This window comes from Bos indicus, chromosome 15, assembly GCF_029378745.1.
Source record: "Bos indicus isolate NIAB-ARS_2022 breed Sahiwal x Tharparkar chromosome 15, NIAB-ARS_B.indTharparkar_mat_pri_1.0, whole genome shotgun sequence".
Taxonomy (NCBI): Eukaryota; Metazoa; Chordata; class Mammalia; order Artiodactyla; family Bovidae; genus Bos; species Bos indicus.
Genome location: NC_091774.1, coordinates 17,447,022 through 17,459,464, shown reverse-complemented (window position 1 = coordinate 17,459,464; position 12,443 = coordinate 17,447,022). Strand labels below are relative to the sequence as shown.

The 12,443-nt window shown below is 42.7% G+C and overlaps 1 non-coding gene across 1 annotated transcript; it reads right to left on the bottom strand.

Annotated features, from left to right (window-relative positions):
• Positions 1 to 246: 246 nt before the first annotated feature.
• On the bottom strand, positions 247 to 372 carry LOC139176172 (U6atac minor spliceosomal RNA). The gene has a single exon (XR_011560630.1). It is a non-coding gene; the product is annotated as a U6atac minor spliceosomal RNA (small nuclear RNA).
• Positions 373 to 12,443: the final 12,071 nt, after the last annotated feature.

The window sequence follows — 12,443 nt, the reverse complement described above, 5'->3', positions numbered from 1 at the left end:
TTTCCACTACTCCGGGAGGTGGGTCATAGAGGATCCTGCTGTGATTTATGTCAGTGACTGTTCTGCCTATGTTTTCCCCTAAGAGTTAAATAGTTTCTGGTGTTACATTTAGAGCTTAATCCATTTTGAGTTTATTTTTGCATATAGTGTTAGAAAGTGTTCTAGTTTCTTTCTTTGACACGTGGTTAACCAGTTTTCCCGGCACCACTTGTTAAAGAGACTGTCTTTTCTCCATTGTATGTTTGTAATAAACTGTGCTTAGCTGCCACAAAGTAGGAGGGAATGCCTTAACCATACACATGTTGTCAGGCCTGAGAGCCTCTTCCGTCCTCATCAAGGGGAGTGCTAACCTTCTCTCCTTTCATACAACATTCTTCTGGGGTTTTTATCTTGTGCCTTCATCTGGGACATATTCTTCTGCCATCTCATTTTATCTAGCTTTCTGTGTTTGCGTATTCCATTCCACAAGCTTCAGGGTTGTAGTTCTTCTAGCTTCTGCTCCTCACCTCCTGGTCAATGAGGCTGTCTAGAGACTTGTGCAAGCTTCCTCATGTGAGAGACTTATACCCACTCTCTGGTGGGTGGATCTGGGTTTTGTCCATCTGGTGAGTAGGGCTGTGTCTGGGTCTGTGTTTTTTATCAAGCAGTTGTTTATTCATGGAGACTTTAAACAGTCTGTCTGCTGATGAGTGAGGCTGTGTTCTAGTCTGATTGAATGTTTGGTCTGAGGCTTCCCAGCACTGGAGTCTACAGGTGGAGCCACCATCTTATCCACAAAGTCTCCCTTTTCTACTCATTAAAATGGTAGAAAACCTCACCCAAAGAGTTTCTGGTACCTCAATCCAAATGGAAAATAATTCATAATTATAAAACCATAATTTCATGATTATAAACTTAAACTACAGGCATTTACTTCTGTGATTAGATAATTTGTTAAGAAATCGCTGGTATACCTACTTATATGGAGAGGCCATAAAAATTGTGGGTGATTTTCTTAACTCCAGTAGTTGAAATTGCTTTTTTTGGATGGAAGGCAATGGGCCAGGAATACTTGGAACACTAGTTCTACATCAGAACCACTTAGATAAACAATTCCAAATAAACATGCCAGAACATCACCTAGGCCTAGTGAATCAGAATCCTTTAGGGACAGGGCCTAGGTATATATTGTTTTTAAAAACTCCCAGGTGATTCTAAAGTGCACAGCTGATTAATAAGAGTCAGACACATAGGAGATAAGCCAAGTTATGTAAAAGCATGAACTGTAGCTCACTTGTTTTTTATATTCTTGCAATAAAATTATAAAATTTGTTTGTTGCCCAAGGCTAAACCTCCTAAACAGGCCTATTGTGGATATATTATGATGTGGTTACCACCTTTCTTTGCCTGAGTGAAACTAGTATTTTTCTAGCAAAACAGCAAGAGCAATAGCCATTCCACAGACAGAAGCAATGATTGCTATTGTTTACCATTAACATTTATTAGGCTGTGGTAGGCACGGTAAGGCCACAGGAGACTGGGCCAATGCATTTACAAAGGAACATGATGTATTAGAAAAAGGTGGGGGCAAAGCCTGTAAAGCAAAATATTTTTTTAGAATAAGGTTCTTTGTGCCAGGATTTATTCAAAACATTTTACTTGTATCATCTTATTTCATCATCATGACAGTTGTGAAGGTGAGGTCTATTATTATCCCATATTAAAGAACCTGAAGTACAGAGAGATCAAGATCAGAGCTGGCAAGATTCCAGGTCATTTATCTATGGAGTCCACATGTGACCTACTATGTGATATTGTCTTTCAAAATTATGCTAGTTGACTGCTCTTTGATGAGATGAAAGAAAAAGTGCAAGTTTTTAAAAATTGTTAGCCAAAGCAGTGCCATATTTAATGGCAGTTTGGAGCATGTTTTAGAGAAGCAGAAGAAAAGAATAAATATCACTGTATACCAAGATGTTGTGTTCTCTCACCCATGCACAGTAAAGCCAGTCAGAGACCAAATTGTGGTGAAAGAAAGTACAGCATTTATCGTAAAGTGGTAGACAGGGAGTCCAGGGCAGCTAATGCTCAAAATATCTGAACTTCCTGAGGGGTTTAAGGAATGCATATTTAAAGGCAAGGTGACGGGGGTGGGGGGTTCACAAGGTATGTAATCAGATCATGTACAATTCTGACTGGTTGATGGTGAGGTAACAGGGCCATGTCACAAGGGCTAACGTTATCAGTTTTGGGACTTGGGTAGGTCTGCAGGCTGTTATGTGCTCCTGGTCATCAAATAGTTAACTTCCATTTCATGGAGTTTTTGTATCTGTAAAACAATTTAGGAAATGTGCATCAGGTACTGTTATCTATGTATTTTAGAAAGGAACTAAGGATTCTGTGACTGCCATGTAGCTAACTTATGTTTAAATTGTTACCAGTTCTCCTTGCCCAGCTACTACATATTCACATCCTTTTATTAGAACAGATATATAGCAAAATATGGGCTTCCCAGGTGGCTCAGTGGCAAAGAATTTGCCTGCCAATGTAGGAGATGCACGTTTGATCCCTGCATCAGGAAGATCCCCTGAAGAAGGAAATGGCAACCCACTCCTGTGTTTTTGCCTGGGAAATCCCATGGACAGAGCAGCCTGATGAGTACAGTCTGAGGGGTCACAAAAGAGTCAGACATGAATCAGCAACTAAAACAACAACAAACAAGATCACTAAATATGAGCAGAGAAAGGGGGCCAGGCTAAATGGCAGGAAAACATACATCTTGTAAACAACAGGAGTCTTTGGGCAAACAAAGAAAAGCAGAAACCTCCGACTGACAGGAAGCCATATACTTTGAGGAGATAGGTGTCCTGGAGGTAGACAAAGATAGGTGGGAAAATGCAGGAATTTTCAGCATCTTAATGTAACATTTTGCTTATTCTCTCATTAAAATGGAATTATCCTTGCAGATAAGTAGTACCTGGAGAAGGCAATGGCACCCCACTCCAGTACTCTTGCCTGGAAAATCCCATGGACGGAGGAGCCTGGTAGATTGCAGTCCATAGGGTCGCTGAGGGTTGGACACGACTGAGCGACTTCACTTTCACTTTTCGCTCTCATGCATTGGAGAAGGAAATGGCAACCCACTCCAGTGTACTTGCCTGGAGAATCCCAGGGACGGGGGAGCCTGGTGGGCTGCCAGCAGAGTTGGACACGACTGAAGCAACTTAGCAGCATCAGTACCCATCATGCACTGATGCTGTAACACTTCTGATCAAGGCTTTTGTTGTTGTTCTTCAGTCATTAAGTTGTGTCTGACTCTTTGTGACCTCATGGACTGCAACTTGCCAGGCTTCTCTGTCCTTCACTATCTCAGAGAGTTTGCTCAAATTGATGTCCAATGAGTCTATGTAACTAGCCTATCTAGTTAGATGCTATCTAACTATCTCTCCTCTGCCACCCCCTTCTCCTTTTGCCTTCAATCTTTCCCAGCATTAGGGTCTTTTCCAATGAGTCAGCTCTTCACATCAGGTGGACAAGGTATTGGAGTGTCAGCTCCAGCATCAGTCCTTCCAATGAATATTCAGGGTTGATTTCCTTTGGGATTGATTGGTTTGATCGCCTTGCTGTCCAAGGGTAAATAAGGACAAAAATCCTTCCTCTCTTTGGGATGATAGAGCTGGGATGAAAATCAAGAAATATGACCCCCAAACCATCCCTCCCCAATGAATATTCTGCCCATTTATTTTTACACCACCATATACTGGACATGGAACAACAGACTGGTTCAAAATAGGAAAAGGAGTACGTCAAGGCTGTATATTGTCACCCTGCTTATTTAACTTATATGCAGAGTACATCATGAGAAACACTGGGCTGGAAGAAGCACAAGCTGGAATCAAGATTGCCAGGAAAAATATCAATAACCTCAGATATGCAGATGACACCACCCTTATGGCAGAAAGTGAAGAGGAACTAAAAAGCCTCTTGATGAAAGTGAAAGTGGAGAGTGAAAAAGTTGGCTTAAAGCTCAACATTCAGAAAACGAAGATCATGGCCTCTGGTCCCATCACTTCATGGGAAATAGATGGAGAAACAGTGGAAACAGTGTCAGACTTTATTTTTGGGGGCTCCAAAATCACTGCAGATGGTGATTGCAGCCATGAAATTAAAAGACGCTCACTCCTTGGAAGAAAAGTTATGACCAACCTAGATAGCACATTGAAAAGCAGAGACATTACTTTCCCAACAAACGTCCATCTAGTTAAGGCTATGGTTTTTCCAGTGGTCATGTATGGATGTGAGAGATGGACTGTGAAGAAAGCTGAGAGCTGAAGAATTGATGCTTTTGAACTGTGGTGTTGGAGAAGACTCTTGAGAGTCCCTTGGACTGCAAGGAGATCCAACCAGTCCATTCTGAAGGAGATCAGCCCTGGGATTTCTTTGGAAGGAATGATGCTAAGGCTTAAACTCCAATACTTTGGCCACCTCATGCGAAGAGTTGACTCATTGGAAAAGACTCTGATGCTGGGAGGGATTGAGGGCAGGAGGAGAAGGGGACAACAGAGGATGAGATGGCTGGATGGCATCACTGACTCGATGGATGTGAGTCTGAGTGAACTCTGGGAGTTGGTGATGGACAGGGATGCCTAGCGTGCTGCAATTCATGGGGTTGCAAAGAGTCAGACATGACTGAGTGACTGAAGTGAACTGATATAACTAGTTTGCCAAAGAAGTTCATGGTAATTACTCACGTGAGTCCGCCCACTCTTCCCTTTTGAGTGTAATAAAGTGCTTAATAAATCCTTGCTTTGTTTTCTTGATCTCCATGTTTTGTCTCTGAATCCTTTTGTGATAGGACAAGAACTCACTCTTCAGTAGCACTTTCAACCATTAATTGTTGAGACAGGCTTTTGTAAGTCAGCGGAAGACTGGGAGACTGTAGCTTTTCTACAACAAGAGGCAGGCAGAGGACATAAAAGGAAGGGTCTGTCCCAGAAAGCCCACATAGGGTCCTGCTTGGTTACAGAGAGACCATACATACCTCCTTCTTCTATTACTCCTCTTGGTTTCCTTATTTCCTATTGTATTTTCCATTTCTTCTTCCTGTATCATTTTTCCTTCTCCATTGTTGAGTCTGTTAATCTACAGATATCACTCACATAAATTTCTTAGTGGTTTTGAGAACCCTTGGGTATGAATAGGCAGAGGGGTGAAAAAAACAAACATTATGCCAGCAAAGAAGTAATAGTAAGAAGTAAGAGATAAAAACATCATTGAAAGGGAAAAATCAAAAGAATCGGAGATGTATCTAAGGCTAGCAGAGATAGAGGTGTCTCAGATAAGTCTCCTAAAAATTAGAACACTAATTAGGCTGGAGGAAAGGGAGGTTGTCACACATTTGAAATGACTGAACTGAAGGGTGTGAAAGAGGTATGTGGTTAGAAGCAAACAACACAGCTGTCTTTATTTCACCTCTGCAAAAATGGAAAGTGAGGGTAAAGGAAGCACAGTTCTTGCACTAGGATGGAATTCAATTAATAAGATTCTTCCCACCTAACGTCTATGAAATTACAAAATCATGTTAAAGTGAAAAGGACCTTTGAAATAATTGAGTCAGGTGACTCAAAAATATTTAGTTACAGAACTCTAGAAACCAAGCAGGACCTAGTAGAGCCCACCCAGATTTTTTTTAAAAAGGCTTTCTATGTCTCCTGTTTCTTGTTTGTAGGAATGTTTCAGCCTTTCAGAGCTTCCTTGAGTTCCAAAGGCAGATTCAAACAGTTATGAGTTAGGGGAGTAAGGCGTTTAAGGGATAACAGAAACAAAGGAAAGACAGTCAAGAAAACTAGTGCAGCCATGAGGCAGGGTCCTGGTTCCTCCTCAAGGGATATACATGACAACCTGATACACTTCTGAGTTCTCTTATAGGGACTAAGGCCCCCACCCAGGGGGAGGATGATAACTTCCAGCTGAGCATAAGCACAAGGACCCCAGACCGGTTGGAACCAGAGGCTGTGATCGGGATTCCGGGGACACCACCCTGTTACCTTACCACCCATCACTCAGAGGAAGGTCAGACTTCACCTGAAATTTTGGGTCGTTAGACCATGAGCACCCACCCTCCTCTCCAATCTCCTTGATTTATTGGCCCTTGCAATAAGGCTTTCTCTGTTCTAGATTCTGATGCTTTGGTTTGTTTGGCCTTATGGTTTGTTGAACTTGGGTTCAACAACGTTCTTACAAATGAAACTTCAACTCTGAACTCCAAAATGTAAAACCAACAAAAGTGAATCTGCTCTCAATAAAGTGGTCATGGACCAGTGTCCCTTTCCTCTTCACACTTGCATTGTGCACGATGGCTCCTGAGGCATGTTTAAGAAACCGTAAGTCTTAAAGAAGCATAATTTAAAAATTAACAGTGTTACACCAAACTGGGTTCACCTATTGTCATGTGTCAAGCCAAAAGACACAACTAAACCTAAGATTAGGAGAAGGAAATATTTATTATTACTTGCAGCAAGTAAGGAGAACACCAGGGATCTTCCCAAAGCAGGGTCTCTCAGAACAACAAAACTGGGAAAGTTTTAAGCTTATAGTACATGCATATTCATGAAGGGGCAGAAAGAACTGAAGTGCATAAAAGTGACAAGATTTGCCAGAATTAAATGCTTGTGTTTCTATGCAGGGTGCTTCTCTATTGTACCATGCTGCCTCTAAATTAGCAGTAGAATGAGTCAGCAAATATATATTAGTACTACTTATATGCAGTACTTAATCCTGGATGCCAAAGTGTAAGATACAAAAGTATAAGCTGTGGGCTTCAAAGAGTTTATAGCTTGATTAAGAAAAATTGAATTAACAATGTAAAATTTGAATAGTTGAAAGAAACCAGGAGATGGGGCCTACCTGACCACTCTAAGAGGTATAAATCAGATGCCCCCTCCATCTCTGTGACCTGAAGGCTTGGCTTGTTCTCCCAGTGGGAGCCTTTTGAGCGCACCTGTGGACCCAAAGCAGCTGTTGCCCCAGCTGCTTCCCCCAACAGGGATTTGAAAGCCTCTGTAAGGCTCCTACCCGCTGCTCAGTTTCAGGTTTAGTCTGGGAGCCTTTTGAAAGTGCTTCCTGTCCATTACTTCTGAATCCATGTCCTGGGAACAAATTTGCTTTCTATGAGAAGGGAGACCCTGCTTTGCTTTTAGGAGTTCTCCAAAGGAGATCACTTTGCTTGTAAACTCTTCAAGCCTTTTACCTCCTGGTGGACTTCCTGCTGTGGCTTCCCAGGTGGCACTAGTGGTAAAGAACCTGACTGCCAGTGCAGGAGATGCTAGAGACAGGGGTCAATCCCTGGGTCAGGAAGGGACTTCCTGGTGAAGATGCCTGCTGGAAATTCTAAGGTTTGCCTGCTGTTGGATCTCTCTTCCTTTTGTCACTGTTTTGTGATGACGTTGCCACCTTCTGTTGCTTGCATGTCACTTACAAGTCTGTCCTGTTTTCTGAATATACTGTTTTCGAGCAACACTGGTGGACTGATGTTTAGTTTCTATGTGCAGTTCTGTACTTCCCCTGGGGTTTAAGCAGACCCTGCCAACAGTGGTTGAAGAGGTCCTGACTCTTCTTGCTGGTGGCTTCTCCTGTTTTTAGCTGCTGCTAGACTACCAAATAAGCAGGGTGACAATATACAGCCTTGATGTACTCCTTTTACTATTTTTGTCACCCTGCTTATTTAACTTATATGCAGAGTACATCATGAGAAATGCTGGGCTGGAAGAAGCACAAGCTGGAATCAAAATTGCCGGGAGAAATATCAATAACCTCAGATATGCAGATGACACCACCTTTATGGCAGAAAGTGAAGAGGAACTAAAGAGCCTCTTGATGAAAGTGGAGAGTGAAAAAGTTGGCTTAAAGCTCAACATTCAGAAAACGATGATCATGGCCTCTGGTCCCATCACTTCATGGGAAATAGATGGGGAAATAGTGGAAACAGTGTCAGACTTTATTTTTTGGGGCTCCAAAATCACTGCAGATGGTGACTGCAGCCATGAAATTAAAAGACGCTTACTCCTTGGAAGGAAAGTTATGACCAACCTAGATAGCACACTGAAAAGCAGAGACATTACTTTGCCAACAAAGGTCCTTCTAGTCAATGTTATGGTTTTTACAGTGGTCATGTATGGATGTGAAAGTTGGACTGTGAAGAAAGCTGAACGCTAAAGAATTGATGCTTTTGAACTGTAGTGTTGGAGAAGACTCTTGAGAGTCCCTTGGACTGCAAGGAGATCCCACCAGTCCATTCTAAAGGAGATCAGCCCTGGGTGTTCTTTGGAAGGAATGATGCTAAAGCTGAAACTCCAGTACTTTGGCAACCTCATGCGAAGAGCTGACTCATTGGAAAAGACTCTGATGCTGGGAGGGATTGGGGGCAGGAGAAGAAGGGGATGACAGAGGATGAGATGGCTGGATGGCATCACCAACTCAGTGGACGTGAGTCTGAGTGAACTCTGGGAGTTGGTGATAGACAGGGAGGCCTGGCATGCTGCAATTCATGGAGACACGGCTGAGCGACTGAACTGAACTGAACTGAACTGAGACTACCAAATGTGTTTTATCCTTACCTGAGTACATGTGTATCTTTTAGGGCTTTACATCCACTAGGGAGTTGGAGAGTTGCCTTTGACAACCTAACTTGCAAAGAATAACATGAGTGGACTCTGAGTCTCACCTGTGCCTCCCAGGCCTTGACTTTACCCTGGAAACAATATGCTCTGTTCTTAGTTGCTCAGCCAAGTCTGACTCTTAGCAACCCCATGGACTCTAGCCCACCAGGCTCCTCTGTCCATGGGGATTTTCCAGACAAGAATACTGGAGTGGATTGCCATGCCTTCCTCCTAACCCATGGATCGAACCCAGGTTTCCCACATTGCAAGCAGATTCTTTACCATCTGAGCCACCAGGGAAGTCTAAAAATGCTGGAGTGAATAGCTTATCCCTTCTGCAGGGGATCTTCCCAATCGAGGGATAGAACCAGGTTCTCCTGCATTGCAGGTAGATTCTTTACCAGCTGAGCTACCTGGGAAGCCCAACAATATGGTGTAGGGCATTTAAACCAGCAGTTGCTGAAAGAGAATTCTGCTGTGAGGTCTTACATTCCTTTCTTACTGAGGAGGACCAACTCTTGAAGACTCAGCAAATAGGACATCTCATCACAGTGAAGCCTACTTCCTGGGTGATTTGACAGTGAGGAGGAAGTTACAGAAATCCTGTCTAGCTATTTGATGTTGACTTACTGTTTTCTAGCTTTTGGGGGCCTAGAATCTAATCATGAACTCTTTTACCAGTCACATGAAAATAAGGCTGAAGATCATTTGCCTCAGGAGGTAAGCAACTTGCTGTGTGATGCCCATAATGGCATTTATGGATAGGCTCTGACAAAGTTGTAGGGAGGAAAACAGCAATAGTGTGAGAGAGGAGTAGTAAAACAGTGTTTGAATCCTAGGCTGGATGTCTTTCTCTAAGAGAAATTGAGGTGTATCACAGCAGAGAAGTGCTCAAGCCTCAGCTGTTTACAGCAGACCTATGTCAGTTGTAGCAGTCAGACTTTTGCAGTCACATGCCCAGTATACACCAAGGGTGGAGATGGCTCAGCTCCACATTAAAGGACTTAAGTTCTCTCCTGTCAGGGCTGCTTTGGGTTTCCTCTTCTGATACCTGTACATAACTTGAAACTGTGGCAAGTTCTCAGTTCATGAACTGCTGAAGGCTAGCTTGAAGGATTTGAGCATTACCTTGCTAGCATGAGAAATGAATGTAATCATATGGTAGTTGGAACATTCTTTATCATTTGCCATTCTTTGGGATTGGAATGAAAATTGACCTTTTCCAGTCCTGTGGTCACTGCTGAGTTTTCCAAATTTGCTGACATATAGAGTGCTGCACTTTTACAGCATCATCTTTAGGATTTGAAACAGCTCGTCTGGGCTTCCAACACCTCCACTACTTTGTTCATGGTAATGTTTCCTAAAGATCACTTGACTTCACACTCCAGGATGTCTAGTTCTAGGTGACTGGCCAATACCATCATGATTATCCAGGTCATTAAAACCTTTTTTGTATAGTCCTGTGTGTTCTTGACCCTTCTTAATCTTTTCTGCTTTGTTAACTCCTCATCATTTCTTTCCTTTGTTGTGTCCATCCTTGAGTGAAATATTTCCTTGATATCTCCAGTTTTGTTGAAGAGATCTTTAGTCTTTCCCATTCTATTGTTTTCCTCTATTTCTTTGCATTGTTTTAGAAGGGCTTCTTATCTCTCCTTGCTGGTCTCTGGAACCCTGCATTCAGTTGGGTATATCTTTTCCTTTCTCCCTTGCCTTACGTTTCTCTTCTTTCCTCAGCTATTTGTAAAGTCTCCTCAGACAACCACTTTGCCTTCTTACATTTCTTTTTCTTTGGAATGGTTTTGGTCACTGCCTCCTGTACAATGTTATGAACTTCTGTCCATAGTTCTTCGGGTACTCTGTCTACTAGATCTAATCCCTTGAATCTATTCATTACCTCCACTGTATAATCATAAGGGATTTGATTTAGGTCATACCTGAATGTCCTGGAGAAGGCAATGGCAGCCCACTCCAGTACTCTTGTCTGGAAAATCCCATGGGTGGAGGAGCCTGGTAGGCTGCAGTCCATGGGGTCGCTAAGAGTCAGACAAGACTGAGTGACTTCACTTTCACTTTTCACTTTCATGCATTGGAGAAGGAAATGGCAACCCACTCCAGTGTTCTTGCCTGGAGAATCCCAGGGACAGGGGAGCCTGGTAGGCTGCCGTCTATGGGGTCACACAGAGTCGGACACGACTGAAGTGACTTAGCATAGCATAGCATACCTGAATGTCCTAGCGGTTTTCCCTACTTTCTTCAATTTAAGTCTGAATTTTGCAATAAGGAGCTCATGATCTGAGCCACAGTAAACTCCTGGTCTTGTTTTTGCTCACTGTATATAGGGCTTCTCCATATTTGGATGCAAAGAACTAAATCAATCTGATTTTGGTATTGACCATCTGTTGATGTCCATATGTAGAGTCATCTCTTGTGTTGTTGGAAAGGGGTGTTTTTTATGTCCGGTGTGTTCTCTTGTTAAAACTCTGTTAGCCTTTTGAACTGCTTAATTATGTACAGGTAAGGCCAAATTTTCCTTTTATTCTGGGTATCTCTTGACTTTCTACATTTGCATTCCAATCCCCTGTGATGAAAAGGACATCTTTCTTGTGGTGTTAGTTCTAGAAGGTCTTGTAGGTCTTCACAGAATTGGTCAACTTCAGTTTCTTCAGCATCAGTTGTTGGGGCATAGACTTGGATTACTGTGGTGTTGAATGATTTGCCTTGGAAACGAACTGATAGCAGTTTTTGAGGTTGCACACAAGCACTGCATTTTTTACTCTTTTGTTGACTATGAGGGCTACTCCATTTCTTCTATGGGATTCTTGCCCACAGTAGTAGATATAATGGTCATTGAATTAAATTCACCCATTCCAGTCCATTTTAGTTCACTGATTCCTAAGATGTTAACGTTCAATCTTGCTATCCTCTGTGACCACGTCCAGTTTATCTTGATTCACGTACGTAACATTCCAGGTTCCAATGTAATATTGTTCTTCACAGCATCGAACTTTACTTTTACCACCAGACACATCCACAATGAGCATCATTCCCACTTTGGCCTAGCTGTTTCATTCTTACTGGAGCTGTTAGTAACTGCCCTCCACTCTTTCCCAGTATCATACTGGATACCTTCCAACTTGGGAGGCTCATCTTCTGGTGTCATATCTTTTTGCCTTTTCATATTGTCAATTCTCAAGGCAAAAATATTGGAGTGGGTTGCTGTTTCCTTCTCCAGTGGACCATGTTTTGTCAGAACTCTTCATTAGGACTTGTCTGTCTTGGGTGGCCTTGCATGGCATGGATCATAGCTTTGCATCATGCCCGGGCGCATCATTCCCTGTAGTTAATGTCACAGCCTGGCTAGGGCCAGACCAGAGCCTGCCCCCACGTTTTGCTGCTCCTGCTCAGTCCAGGGCTGGCCATGATCATCGATGCCAAAGTTATGTGCATACTCCCCCAAGAATTGACAACCCTTTTGCCTTTCCCGCTTGCAATATGGGAGACCTGGGTTTGATCCCTGGGTTGGGAAAATCCCCTGGAGAAGGGAAAGGCAACCTACTCTAGTATTCTTGCCTGGAGAATCCCATGGAGCCTGGGGGGTTACAGTCCATGGGGTCACAAAGAGTCAGACACAACTGAAGTGACTTCACTTTCTTTTTCACTTCACTATGTCCTATAATTTAAAAGAAGACTTCAGTACAACCAAGAAATTCTTACTTTATCCAACCTAATATATGTGGTTTTAACCCTGCTTTAACAGAAAAGTATAGCTAGGGGAAATGGCAACCCACTCCAGTGTTCTTGCCTGGA